This window comes from Trachurus japonicus, chromosome 23 (genome assembly GCF_045865225.1).
Source record: "Trachurus japonicus isolate A0001 chromosome 23, Traja_1.0".
Taxonomy (NCBI): domain Eukaryota; kingdom Metazoa; phylum Chordata; class Actinopteri; order Carangiformes; family Carangidae; genus Trachurus; species Trachurus japonicus.
In genome coordinates, this window is record NC_140929.1 from 22,515,261 (window position 1) to 22,530,152 (window position 14,892).

Sequence of the window (14,892 nt, forward strand, 5' to 3'; positions counted from 1 at the left end):
CTTATTAATGGTGCGCAGTGGGGCGTAATCCGAGTTGACCAGCTGTCCGTCATTTTTTGTGGGCAGGGCCATGGCTCACTGACAAAAGCTGGGGCTTGTAAAGCAGAGCGGAGATCAGCATCTTTTTTTTTTTCTGTTTGCACATGCACATAGGGGATAATCCTGCGATGTTTACCTAGCTATACTGCCCTACAAAGCAAAAAGGCAGTAACTACGCAGAGTTCCGAACTGAGAAAAATGACTTTAAAGTTATCCTTTTGTCCAGCCTAAGTAGTTGTAGGTAGATTATTGGACATGAGACAGATTTGTTACTTTGTATTAACTTATTCTTTGTACATATTAATTCTCATATTTGATTTGATGTTTTACCCCTATTTTGCAGTTACTGTATTCTTGCTTTGTATTACTTGCCAAAAATGTGGCACCATACCAAGCAAAAAGGCAGTAACTGCAAATTCTTCAAAAACTATATATTCTGTCACAACTCGTGCTCTAGGTGTGTTACATACAATGTATTTGGACTAATTGGAACCATTTGTTTCCCTGAACATAGATATACCAAACCCAAAGTAATCTGACCATTAGGCCAATATTTTCCATCTGGTGCTGAAATTGCTGCTTAAAGTGTCTCACATTCCTAAGCTGTATCAAGACCCAAATTAGGACAATTATTTTGAATAGTACCACATTCTTATGTGTGAATATTAGATTAATGTGTATCTGGGTGTGTTTATCTAATGTATCTCCTATATCTACAACAAATCACATTAACTTTAAAGCACTGTCAACTTCACTTTGAAGCAATATAGGCAAGTTAGGCTAACTCCCATTCAACAGGGCAGAACTAAATAATTTTGATTGAGTAATGATAATGAGGAAATATGGGAAATCATAAAGCTAAATCTATCCATTGGCTATGTCACTTCCCCATGTCCTATCATTAGGAGTCCCTAGAGAGAACCCAGAGGCTCAGGGAGAACATGCAAACTCCAAGCCCCAGGCCAAGACTTCAAATCCAGAACCTTCTAACCGCGAGGCGACTGTACCACCGTTTCAAGATCGATTCTCATACTGCATACATTATTGCAGATGCATTTGGAAACTGAAATCGCACATGAACCCATTTCATGGTAAATACTAGTTGCGTTCTTGCTCTGCCACCTTGAGTCAACACACGCCCCTGGCTCAGACGGTTGACTATAGTTGGTTCACATAAGTTGTGAGAAAGTCGAGCGTCTGTGGTTATATCTGATGTGTCTGTGATAAACAGCTGGAAAGTGGAGCCATGTGGTTAGTTGACGTCAGTTGATTGTGTGTGATTAGGCTATAGGTGTGTAATAACAGCAGGACAGAGCGGAATCAGCACTATAGGATTATTTTAAAGGGACAGTTCAATATTTTGACAAAGTTGCCTATTGCCATAATCTCTATAGTCATAGGGGTAGGTGCATTACCTTTAATTATCTGTGAATGTTGTTTTGAGATCAGCGGGGCAGACACGTGAGCTGCTCAGTGAATACAATGGAGGTGAATGGCAGTACAGGTCTCCTGTCCCTCATCAAACTCAACAAAAACACAACCCAACAACTCCAAAACGCTCTTGTGGAGAAGTTGTGACCTGCACATTCACCACATTGTGAATTAATAATGTAACATCACAATACTGAGTTGTTTTCGAGGCAAATGCAGCCGGAACTATATAGTAGACACGGCTGCTGAGTGATTTCAAAAGCGCAAGTACAGTAGTTCCAATGTTACTTAATTATATGTTATTGTTTCATAGCGTGGTGAATGTGCAGGTCACAACTTGTCCACGAGAGGGTTTTGGAGTTGTTGGATTGTACCTACCCCATGAGGGAATATGGCAATGGCAAATTTGCCAAAATGTTGAACAATCCCATTTAAGTTTTTGGCAAAAAAATATGTTAGATGTAGCCTATCAAATATTTTATTATGATAAAAAAAAAGGTTCTGCCTTTTATTTAATATCTCTCTAGTTTTATTTTTTTAAATATGCTACATGCTAATGTGTTAACATGACGTAGCAGAGTAAATGATCTACCAGGAGCTGTCGATGACTTCTGACCCTCTTACATATCCATTGTCTGTTCAGATAAAAGAAAGCGCCACTAGAATCCACACATCAAATAAAGCACAATCAGCTTCTGTGGCCTCGCTTCCTCTATTCACCCCCCCCCCCCCCAATATTTCTCTCAACCTCTGTTTTTGTCCTCTCATCCTGTTTGTGTGACTGCCAGTACACATCACTGTCAAAACACACATCTACACACACCCAGATGGAGCTGTAAACGCCACGCAGTGTGGTTAGGAGGCAAAGTTCACACAGAGGAGTGGCACTGTTTAAGGGCCAGGGGAACACACACACACACACACACACACACACACACACACACACACACACACACACACACACACACAGAGAGTCTTTCACAACAGGTAGGATCACACTATTCGCCCACTCAGACATTCCTCTCGTTCCACAGCCAGGTAAACAATTTGGTCCAGAGGGCAAAAGCATAAAGAGGTATTAACCACAAGTGTGCACATGATAAACACACACGCACACACAATCAACTTTGTGTATGTGATCTGGATTCATGATCACAAGGAAATTGGAAATATGATCATAAACAATTCCTTGACAAATCATTACTTGCTCCGTCATGAAACACACAAATACACACACATAGAGAGAAAGAGGTTCAGACCTGTGTGTCGTTCCATCATGTTTGCAAATGTGAAGCCCATAGGCGTCTGCAGCATACATTAACTTCCAGTGACATCTGTGGAGACAGAGAGAGACCGCACGGTTACATAAGAAGTTCCTGTGAGATGGACAGCGTGTCTTTATGCCGCTCGCCCTCTGTGATCAGCGACCAGCCGGTCCCACAGGGAAAATAGAGCGACTTGGAGTTACATAAACGCCATTCATCATAAATACACACACATCAGGAAAGATATGAAGCCATGAATTACACACAAACACACATACACACACCTGCTTTGTCAGAATAATTCATCCCTCACCAGATCTCTGCTCCCACAGCACGCCGTCTCAGAGCACAGCGGTGTGATCATCAGCTCTGACCTTTGACCCCCTTCCTGCTGCTGTTTATGTTGCTCATAAAGGAACTGATGCAAGGTGCTTAGGGTAGTGAAAATGGAAATGTGATGAGGTAAACCATTAGTCAGAGCGCAGTATGTTGTAGATGGGGACCTTTTATGGCCTGGAGGCACAGACCAACATGTGAACAGGTTATAATCTACACTACTTCTACTTATGTCTTCTGAGAATCTGTTTGATCGCATCAAAACACCACTTTTCAGCCTCATGTTGTATTTTTATGCAAGGGGCCAGGTCTGAAAATAGTGTTGAAGAAGCAAAGACAGTCTCACCGAAAGCTAAATGTAACACGGGCTTTGATCATAGACGGCATAAAGCTGCAGCATCACCCATGGGCTTCTGTAGAGCCGTTTTGAAGCTGCTCTGCCTCTAGTGGCCACTGGAGGAACTGCAGGTTTTTTGTATTCCATGTTTGCTCAATTTTTTTTTTTTTTTTTTTTACTTCAAGAGGTTCCTCTTTGACTTTACTGAAAGATGCACATAGCTGCAGCGTGGATACTTGGAGTGGAGTGTTTTTTTTTTTTTTTGGCAAACTGTACAGTTAACCCCTTAAAACCCACTGGCCTGCCCGATGGGCCCAGCATGTTTAGAAGCATACAGCCCAGCAGGTATTAAGGGGTTTTAATACTCTTAAATAATACATTCAGTACTCTCATCTCCTATTCCCCTTCTACGTTTTTGAAAACCTTAATTAATATCTTTCTTTACCCAGATGAACAAAGGCCTTAACACTCCTTAAATCTTCAAACCAAATCAGATACTTGGTGATTCTGCTGTTCATCTGAAAAGGACTGTATAACTAATGAAGGTGCTGACGCAGTGCCAGCTGTGTGTAATATTACTCATGTTGTTGGAGAGGATCGAGCGTCTGTTGGCCTGAGCGAGAGGAAACACAAATGGGCATAATTCACTGAAATTGTGTGTCTGCCTGCGTCATCTGCACACGTCACCAAGTTTTAGCTTGAGGTGACCCAGCAGCCGATTCCATCAGGTCAGGTCACCAGACTGTGTCGGAAAATGGATCTGAAGATAATTACTGGTTGGTTCTGATGCCGAGACGTGTCTTTTTTATTTTTTGCTGCATACAAACTATTGGACAAATGGAAAAGCTGACCCAATGATGGCTGAAGCTCAACGTCCGAACCAAATGATACAAAAATCTCCGATACGACATCTCACCTATAGTGACATCTATCACCTACTGGTGTTCGCAGCTTTAAAGGAACTCAACTGATCCTCTTCCGACTGTCCAGTGCAAAAGTGTTGCTGCCCTATGTCATCTTGTGCTGCGGCTGCTATTGCCTCGAGCTGGAACGAGTTACAGACATGAAACTTGACCTAATAACTAGAAATGATGTGCAGGAAACATGATCCCAATCAGCCACACACTGGCACCATATTTAAGACCCAAAATGCAATTTTAGAGACTCCATTAGCGTCACACCACAGTACAAATGACTTGAAATATGACTCACAAGTGAAGCTCAATATACTCTTCAGAAACCCTCTTGGATCTTATAAGTCCATCATGATGGATTTAATGGACTTTGGAAATGTGAAAACTGCAGAAATGAATGGATTTTGACTATATCAACACAGAGACACAAATGTCTTTCATGAAACAAAAAAGAACCTAAAAAAAAAACAGCCACCATTGACCAAAATATCTTCAGAAATGGTGTAGGGCTTCACAAATATTGATACTATCTCCGATCAGGATAAGCCTAAGTACAAAGCATAGACTGTAAAAAATATGGACGTAGCATCCGTGACGTCACCCATTGGTTTTGGGGAGTCGTTTTTGTGACTCAAATATGGCGGCCTGAACAGCGCCATGTTGGATTTACCGGCCGAGAACCCGCCCACTGGCCTCGAAGCAGCTGTCCACGGAGCTGCTCGGACCTGTCACTCAGCGTTTCTGCACCCTAATTGGCCAGAATTCTAACCTAATAACAGTAAAACTGTAGAGTTAAAAAAAATTCACCCCCCTCAGAGTGTGTGCGGGGGTAGAAACTATCGGTTGAGACCAAAAAACGTTCTGACACCAGGCTTTGATCATGTTTATTGAGGATGTAAAGTCGACGATTTTAACATGGGGGTCTATGGAGAATGCTCCCTTCTGACACCAGCCCCCAGTGACAGCCGAGAGGATTGTAGTTTTTTGAACGTGGAAGTGAGCTTCACTTCTCAGACCGACAACTGCCCCCTTTGTACAAAGCAGTCAGTCTGTATTTAGGAACAGACCTACAAAGCATTTTGAGCAACTGATCGTGTACAAGCAAAACAGAACCTCACCAAATCTGCCATGGCTGACTCCGTATCTGCTGTCTTACCACTGCTCAATTTACCGTGAGCTGGAATGAGCTAGAGTTATGAAACCTGGCACCATAATGTAATGACAGATGAAGTTTGAATCCTTCATGAAAAACATCGAGCCAATCAGTGCGACAGTGACAATCAGAATGACAGAAAATCGCTTCCAATTCATCGTCCTCTAATGAAAAGATGAATCAACTTTTTATAAAGTTTTTATTGTTCTGATTAAATTTCAGTTGCTTCATATCCGTTGATGTTGTTCAAAAACACTGATTTTTTTTTTGCAATATCAAACCGGAATGAGGTGATCACACAGTCAGCACTTTTACAGTAAAAATGGTTTATCAATTTACCATCAAATGGGTTTTCAACAGGAAACAGCAGAGAGTGGTGCGCGCAGGAGCAAAATGACCACATCTGTGACTGATGTGTGCAGCTGTTACCGCATTAGAAATATGTATTTGTCAGAAACTCTTTTTTTTTTTTTTGGTGTGCAGCGAAAATTTGACATTTTGATTTCAAAAGCAGTCAGTGCTGTGGTCAGGCTCGCTTGCATGTCATTACTAAAATCAAAAACATAAAACCCTATGATTAAAGAGGAAGAGAAGATAATTTCCCACAACAGAAAACATTCCTGCTGTTTCCAAAATCACCCCATCTCATAATGAACCTAACAGGGGCAATTTGGTGAACAAGCGATGTCTTTAAGACTGATAAAAACCTTACATACCCAGAGGAAAACACAGCTAGAAACAATAAACATTTCTATTATTTATGTTATTGGTTAATTAGAAATCAGGCAATCTAGGACTCTATTTGCTTACAGTAACAGTGGATCTTGATTGAGTCAGATGCAAACCAGGCTTATTGATCTTCGTCATGATTAGAATAAAACTGCTAACTCAATTTTAAACAAGATAACTTGGCATTCAGGTATTATGAATAACTGATTGTTTTTAGTGTTTGTTTGTTTTTATTCTGTTTTATGCTTCTCTTTTCTTTTTCTTTTTTTTTATGTTTTGTCTTTATGTAAAGCACATTGAGTTGCCTTGGTATGAGATGCGCTATATAAATAAAGATGCCTTGCCTTGCCTTGCCTTAATATTCTAGTAAACATGAAAGTCAAGAAAATGCCAGTTTTGCCTTCTTCCTTCGTCTAATTAACATAAATCTGTCTCTAATGATAAATGGGATTGAAGTCAGTGTAATCAGCCATCTCCCCCCACCACTCTCTGGTGGTTTTCCCACACTGAGGGGGGGGGCGACCTGCAGAGTGAAGCAGGGCGTACACAGGTCTGCAGAGGGCAACACAGTGGCACTGTTGTTGCTGTTGCCCTTGGGCTCAGAGATATTTATTCAGTGGGGGTTTGACAGACAGAGACCAGAACCAGGAGAAAGAGAGAGAGAGAGAGAGAGATAAAGAGACGTGAACCCACTGGCTGTGGGAACTGTCACATCTCGAGTGACTCTAACGCACTAATAAGCAGCTGCAGTCTTAACATGGCCGCGGGCGGGGAGGGAGAGTCAGCAGCATCCCACTGGCTGGAGGGGAACGTCAATCACCGTGAATGCCAAATAAGGCAGTGCACTTTTGTTAATGATGTAACTGCAGCACAATGACAATGCTCCTTTTCTGCCAGCCACCTCAGCAAAGTGTGTGTGTGTGTGTGTGTGTGTGTGTGTGTGTGTGTGTGTGTGTGTGGTTCAATCTCAAGGTGCTGGCTTTGCTACGTCCACAGCACCGTACATCTTGTCCCTGAGTGGCATCTGACAGCAGCTCTGCTCTGCTGCAAAAGAATGTCGCTCCTGGCAACGGCCTGAACATCTGACTGCCCTGCACACACAGAGGCAAACACACACACACATACACACACACACACACACACACACACACACACACACACACATACATACTGCTTCTATCTTTACGAGGACATTCTTTGACATAATGCACCTCCTATAGCTCCTCTCCATAACCTTAACTATCACAACTAAATGCCAGGAGCAGCGTTACTATTTTGCATTTACAAGTACACACACACACACACACACATGGACACATTCAAACCAAACAATCCTCCCTAAAGCTCATCTGTTTTCTGTCTTCGCCCATTCATGATGTTGAGTATGTCTCTGTATTTCTTATTACTTGCTTTATTAATGTCGCCAATTCCTCTGAACCTGCGTCATCATTCTCCTTAATGAGTTTCCTTACTTCCCAGAACACATTAGAAAGCTTATACGCTCTCTCTTCTGAGTGGCTGACTGAGTGTTGGAGCCTCATCAATTTACATGCAGTTCCTCTAATGGCCTCTAGGTGCTGACTTCAGAAATACTTCAATTTTTGTGAAGAGCATTGGAAACGGTCATTCAGTCCTGGAGTCAAAATACATTTTCCACAAGTAGCTACTGTTTAAAATCTATGTGTCTTAAAGGGATACTTCACCCAAAATTGATAATTCACCTTATTGTCTACTCACCATCATGCCAAGGAAGGGTTTGAAGAACTTTTAGAGTTATCAAAACGCTTTTGGAGTTCCAGGGGGGGTCCAGCTGGCAACCGATTTTCATATAATGGCGGCGGATAGTGCTCACTTTTGAATCATCCAAAACACACACTATGAAACATCCAAATACCTCCATAATGCTTGTCCGTACTGACCCAAGTGTCCTGAAGCCGCCACATGAAAAAGTTGTTTGGAAAATTTAATTTGATTTCTGTAATTAGCCTTGTTGTAGCAGTAGCTCCCATTGGCTGGGCGAGATGTGCGAGGTTTGCTGCGAGATGTTCTTCCATGTTTACATCTGACATCCAATGGTTTACAACGACGAACAAACATCTCGCAGCAAATCTCGCACATGTGCACAAATATCAACAGAGCCACTGGGAGCTCCAAACCCTTCCTTGGCATGATGGTGAGTAGATGGTGAATTATCGATTTTGGGGCGAAGTATCCCTTTAAATGTTGATATGAAATATACAGAACATGAAAGAACATTAGTGCTTTAACCATAAGGACGGGTGAAATGACAGCATGACGCCAATATATTTGATTGAATTCCTCAGAAACGTGAGCAGAGCCGAACAAACATGGGATGATATTAGTTGCAGAGAGATATGGAGCTGTGCAGAAGTCCTCACCACCCCCTCCCTCCTCCACATTGTTAGACATGCAGAGGGAAATTAATAAATGACTCCACAGCCATCCTCTTTTGTAAAACGCAAGAATGGCCGCCTCGGGGTTTGTGCGCCTCTGCCAACCAGGCGAGTTGCAGGAAATAGAGCGTTACGGATATTAGCTGTAAACATTCTGAACACAATAAGCACACAGAACGCTGATGGGCTGAGGGTGAGGATAGAAGGAAAATACCTTAGAGGAGTCAAAAGGGTGTGTCCCGGAGATCTGTTACTGGTTTATCCAGAGACAATAGATGACAATGGGTTGGTCATCTGCCAAAACAACCCAATACTGACCAATTGGAAAGCCCCTCACGCAAATCTATCCAGAGGAGGAACATCTGGAATGAATTTAGCATTATGTTTTCACTTGAATGAAAGGGTAAAAAAGCAAAAAATCTAATGAATAAATGATAAAAGCCAATGGGTTCCGGAGTTGTGGCACATTGTGGTGTCGCAGTGACACTGACCTTTGACTTTTTAGATACAAAGTGTCGTCTTTGATGTTTTATCTTATTAGACAAGATTGTGTGGAATTTGGTCGTAATCGGCGTATGAATTTTAATGAGAGGGTTTGTTAGGGTGCTGGTTCACCTTGTTTGAAAGGTCCCTCTGCCTGTGACACTGCTTATCCCTGCACAGCTCCATCCATCCTACTGCCACAATCTGCTCCAAATCTTCCCCTCACATATCTGCAGTGAGGTATACAGATAGAAAAATACAAATTTCAAAAACTAAACCAGCTAGAAGCGACATCCAGTACCGATACGACTATTTTTAGGATGAGTTTTCCTTTAAATAATCTGATTGTCGTAAATCAAAACCCGATGACTAAGACTTGAATCTAGCAGATAAAAGTCCCTCTGTTGGGGGAATTTCTTGGCCAAATGTGTAATTTGAGAATAGAGAGAAGATTTAGAAAGATAGAGATGTTTCCATTAAACCGTCACGCCATAGTTTGATATTTGGTCAACTGACACAGTAGTACAGTCCCTCTCTGTGTTAATCCTCCTGTTTCTCTGTGTCTCCACATGGTGTGCTGTTTGCCCTGTCTGGGAGCAGAGGTGCATGTGTGTTACCATGTGTGTTGTATTGGTGCCTGCGACTGGACTGAATGAAATGAATATACATCAATAAGCCAAAACTGACTGACTGAGGTAAAGTGAATAGCATTGATTATCTTGTTACTATGGCACCCGTAAGTGGCAGCAGGTGAACATTTAATCGTCAAAGTTGATGTTTTGCGGTAAAATGTGTAAGTCTGACAATCTGAGCCAAACTACGATGCTGAGCTGGGTCAGTGCATCTCCAAACCTGCAGGTCTTGTTGGATGGACTTGGTCTACAGTGGTTTAGTTCCCACCAAAAGCGCTTGTGGTTGTCCTCCTGGGTCAAATTGACCCAATCTGGTCCCTTCCTTCCTCCATCCTTCCTTCCTTTCTTCCTTTTTTAACCACAATCCTTCCTTCCTTCCTTCCTTCCTTCCTTCCTTCCTTCCTTCCTTCCTTCCTTCCTTCCTTCCTTCCTTCCTTCCTTCCTTCCTTCCTTCCTTCCTTCTTCTTCCTTCCTCTTTTGATCCAATTGACCTGATCTGTTCCCTCCCTCCATCTTTCTTTCCTTCCTTTTTCCCTTCCTTCTTTCCACAATCCTTTTCCCTTCCTTCCTTCCTTCATTCTTCTTCCTTCCTTGAATGAATCTGTTCCCTCCCTCCATCTTTCTTTCCTTCCTTTTCCCCTTCCTTCTTTCCACAATCCTTTTTCCCCTTCCTTCCTTCCTTCCCTTCTTCCTTCTTTCTTCCTTGAAAGAATCTGTTCACTCCCTCCATCTTTCTTTCCTTCCTTTTTCCCTCCCTCCCTTCCGTTCTTCTTTCCCTTCGTCCTTACTTCCTTTTTGACCCAATCTGTTCCCTCTCATCTTCTATCTTTCCTTCCTTTTCCCCTTCCTTCCTTCCTCCCATTTTCCCTTTGGCCTTCCTTCCTTCCTTCTTTCCCTTCATCCTTCCTTCCTTGACCCAGAAGAAGGAGAACCAACCTAGTGGTAGGATCTAAGGTACATAAGACTCAGTGACATGTGTGGGGAAGTGAAGGATAGCCCATGTTGGTTGATCCCACAGGAAAGATGCTGTAGCACAAATTACTGATCAAGTTTTAGCTGGTTCTGATACAACGGTGTCACAACATACAGAACTGGACCACAGACCTGAGAAGAACATGGCCTGGTCTGATGATGAATCACAATATCTTTTAGATTATGTGGACTATGCGTTGCTCCCATGGTGATGAGATGGCGCCAGATTGCACTGTGGGAATTACACAGGCCGGCAGAGGCAGCGTGATGCTTTGGGGAATGTTCTAATGGGAAATCAGCTGGAGTTTGTTTTTTTTGCTTCTTTTAAATAGACAAAAGAAAAAAAAGAAAAATTTACCATGACACGTTTCAACTGCTATGCGCAGTCTTCCTCAGAAGTCAGCTGTGACGTGGTGGTCTTATCAGTTGATGTTTCCAGACGTGGCCAACCTGTCGGATCCGACCGATCTGACAGATGGGACAGGTTGGCCATGTCCTTGCCGTCTGGAAACTATCAGCTGATAAGACCACCACTGATGGCTTTGTCTGTTTAAAAGAAGCAAAAAACTCCAACTGAAAACAAGAGGACATAATGAACGCATACCCTCATGGAAACAGTAGTCCCTTATTGTCTTGTTTTCTAGGATAATGTGTACTGGCACTACTGCAAAAATGGTTCAGGAATGGTTTGAGGAACACAACAACAAGATCAAGATGTTTACTTGGTCTCAAGATTCCCCGGATCTCAATCCAGTTGAGAATCTGTAGACAAACAAGTTTGATTCTGGGACTTCCACGGATCTGCTGCTGACGTCTTGGTGCCAGATACCACAGCACACCTTCAGAGATCTGAGGGAGTCCACACCTTGACAGCTGTGTTGGCGGCAAACCTACACAATATCAGCCAGGTGGTCATACTGTATGTTAAAGGGATAGTTCAACATTTTTGGCAAATTGTCCCATTGCCATAATCCCTATAGCAGTAGGTTCGTTACCTTTAATTGTCGGTGTAAGCTATTTTTAGAACGGTGGAGCAGAGCCGTGAGCTGCTCAGAGCTACGCTACGGAGGCTAATGGGATTTCTTGGTTTCTCTCATCAAACCTCATCTGCATTTGCCTCGAAAACAACTCTGTCTGGTAACGTTCCGTTATTATCTCATAGCGTGGTGAATGTGCAGGTCACAACTTGTCCACCAGAGCATTTTGGAGTTGTTGGATTGTGTATTTGATGAGTTTGATGAGGGAAACAAAGAAATCCCATTAGCCTCCGTAGCTTAGCTCTGATCAGCTCACGGCTCTGCTCCGCCGTTCTAAAAATAGCTTGCACTGAAAATTACAGGTAACGAACCTACTGTTATGACTATTAGGGATTATGGCAATGGGCCAATTTGCCAAAATGTTGAACTATCCCTTTAATGCTGATCAGAGTATGGTTGTGTGTCTAAACTGAGGTGAAAACCCTTAGCCTGTTGATCAGTTACCACAATGACACACAGCACAACCAACTACACACCAACACTTTGAATCATACCACGACAGATGACCACTCATTAGTGTTGGCTGTCTGAGTGGCTACAAATGTTACTCCCACTGTTCGCTGTTAAACTGCTAGAGGGGAGGCAATGAGATTTTAAAACGGACTTTCCAATTGTTATTTTTGACACTGTTTGCTGCTTCTTAGAGCTCTCCCACCACCTCTGTTCAGATACAGATCAAAACCAAGGGTTTTTCAGCCTTAAGGTGTCAGTGTGCTGCACATAAAGTGCTTGATGTGTTTGGGGAAAAAAAAAAACAGAACACCGGAAAACCCCTTTGTCCACAGTGTCAGAACGGAAGGCTGCGACTGGAGATTTAGGTAAGTTAGCGAAACCAACAATCTGACAATCATGTCATGCAGTGATTGGCCTGGTGTGAAGACTTCTGGGGATATCTCCATCAAGCACTTTTTCACTCTCACTTTTGGTACAACTGAAAGAGCCTCAACCAACACTGAGAGTGCTTTTGAGGTGACAATGTCCTGTTATGGTGATGTGAATGTATTATATGTGATGGGGTTTTCTTCCCGCCGTATGCAGCTTTAGAGGTGGTGAGATGACTCGCTGTATAACCGTTTTTTTCCCCCTCAAGTATCATGAAACTCTCGATACAAGTGAAATAGTCTAATGAGGAGTAATCAGTTTTTTTTAACCCATTAACCCCTTTAATCCCTTTTTTTTACTTTTTCTTTTTCTCTCAGTCTGTCTATCTTTCAGAACTGCACATACTGTAGTGTAATTCCAACTTACAGCACAGGGGCATGGCAAGGCAAGGCAATTTTATTTGTATAGCCCGTTTTTACAAACAATTTGTTTCAAAGGGCTTTACATGGCATCACAACAACATCTTCTGCCCTTAGACCCTCACATCGACTGAGGAAAAACTAAATGGAAAGCCCTTTTAACAGGGAAAAATTGGACAAACCTCAGGGTGAGCAACAGAGGAGGGATCCCTCACCCAGGACGGGCAGACGTGAAATAGATGTTGTTACATACAGGGGGCACTCGAGCTCTGCAAACGTTCAAAAATAGTGACGTTCTGTCACTTGCAATAATTACGTAATTTAACCATGTGCATGAACACAACAATGCAACTTTCTTTCTTTCTCTGCAGATTTTCTTAATGTTGACTTCTGTTTGTCACTTTACACAGCGACTTCCTCCATGTTGCAGTTTATAGCGTTACACAGAAGTACATTAATGAGAACAATGCTCCGGAAATGCAGGATACGCAGACTAAAAAGCAAAAGATGCTGCGACATTGCACAGTGAGAGGAATTGAAAGCTAGTCTGAGATCAGGTGTGAAAAGCCATAAAAAAATGCTTCTGCAAACTGATCTATGAGGATGATCATTCTCCAAATTTGAATGCACTTTGACCTCAAAGCTCTCCTTCCCTCACACCCAATCACCACTGCCTGACATGGACAGGACAGGAGACACACTCCGGCAGCAGACATGACACTTTGATCTTTAAATAACATCCTGAAAGTCCACAAGATAAAACAAGCTGCTTGATCTAAGAGTATACTCACGGTTTGTTTGTTTTTACCCAGCATGCAACAGACAGGCAGAGAGGCAGTGGGAATAAATACTCCATGAGGCTGTGATGTTCTCCCTCTTCTCCTCTGTTTTAGTCTCCTCTCCTCGCTGCTGTCGCCTTCACAGTATCACTGGCTCTGCCTCGTGCGATCATGAATGAAAAGAGGAACATGACTCACAGTTCGCAGTCCCACTCACAGACCACAGACACACACACACAAAGATTTCTAAGTAATGCAGTGTTCTTATGTATATGTATGTGGGTGTGTTCGTGCGTATGTGCGCGCATATTCCTCTGAAGCGCTGCGTTCACCTGCGTGACTTGATGAATCATAGCAACAACACAGAAGAAGACGGCCTGACCCTCACTTGAACGCACACACACACACACACACACACACACACACACACACACATACACATACACACACTCACAGACAAACAGTCAGATGTAGAGAATAGAGAAGCAGAAGGAGAGAGCATGTAATTACCTGCACTGTGCTGGATGAAACTCCATCAACAATAAGCAAAAGACGTATTCATTATAAAATTAAACTGAGTTTGTGATTGGAAGGAAATCAACATAATCTGAACTCCAGATGAGAAAAGCTCCATATTTAAACAAGGTTTTCTACACAGAGTTACTACTGAGAGCATCATCTCAAAACACCAAATGTTATCAGACGTGGTGGAAGATCTCATTGGTGCACATCTCATTCTGAAGTACCAATGAATGACAGGCAGGGCGGAGCCTCAGCATCCTGTCAATCATGTCATGTTACCCAACTTGTTGTTCCTGCGATCTGGCATCATAGCAGTAAAACAGGCAGGTCACAGAGAAAACAGAGGCGCCGCTGTGACACACCTGTCGCTACACGTAGAACTCAAGACAGATGACCGGCGATGAGCGAGATGAATGTGGAGTGTGTGGTGTGTTTGCACTGTTGCTCCAGCAACAGTCCCTTTTTATGGCTATAAATGGTCAAAAAATTGAACATTTCATAATCATGATCATGATTATTGTATTTATTATTGTTAATAATTTATAATTGCATTGACAGAGCACTTTTCTGAAAAACAGTGTAATTTATAATAAAACTATATAGAATAT

At 42.5% G+C, this 14,892-nt stretch overlaps 1 long non-coding RNA gene across 1 annotated transcript in view; it reads right to left on the reverse strand.

Annotated features, from left to right (window-relative positions):
- Window positions 1-2,403: 2,403 nt before the first annotated feature.
- The window catches only part of LOC146962954 (uncharacterized), a 46,725-nt gene continuing 34,236 nt past the window's right edge, over window positions 2,404-14,892 (reverse strand). The window contains exon 3 of the long non-coding RNA XR_015035049.1: window positions 2,404-2,804. This is a non-coding gene — a long non-coding RNA (uncharacterized LOC146962954). The remainder of the gene's footprint in view (window positions 2,805-14,892) is intronic.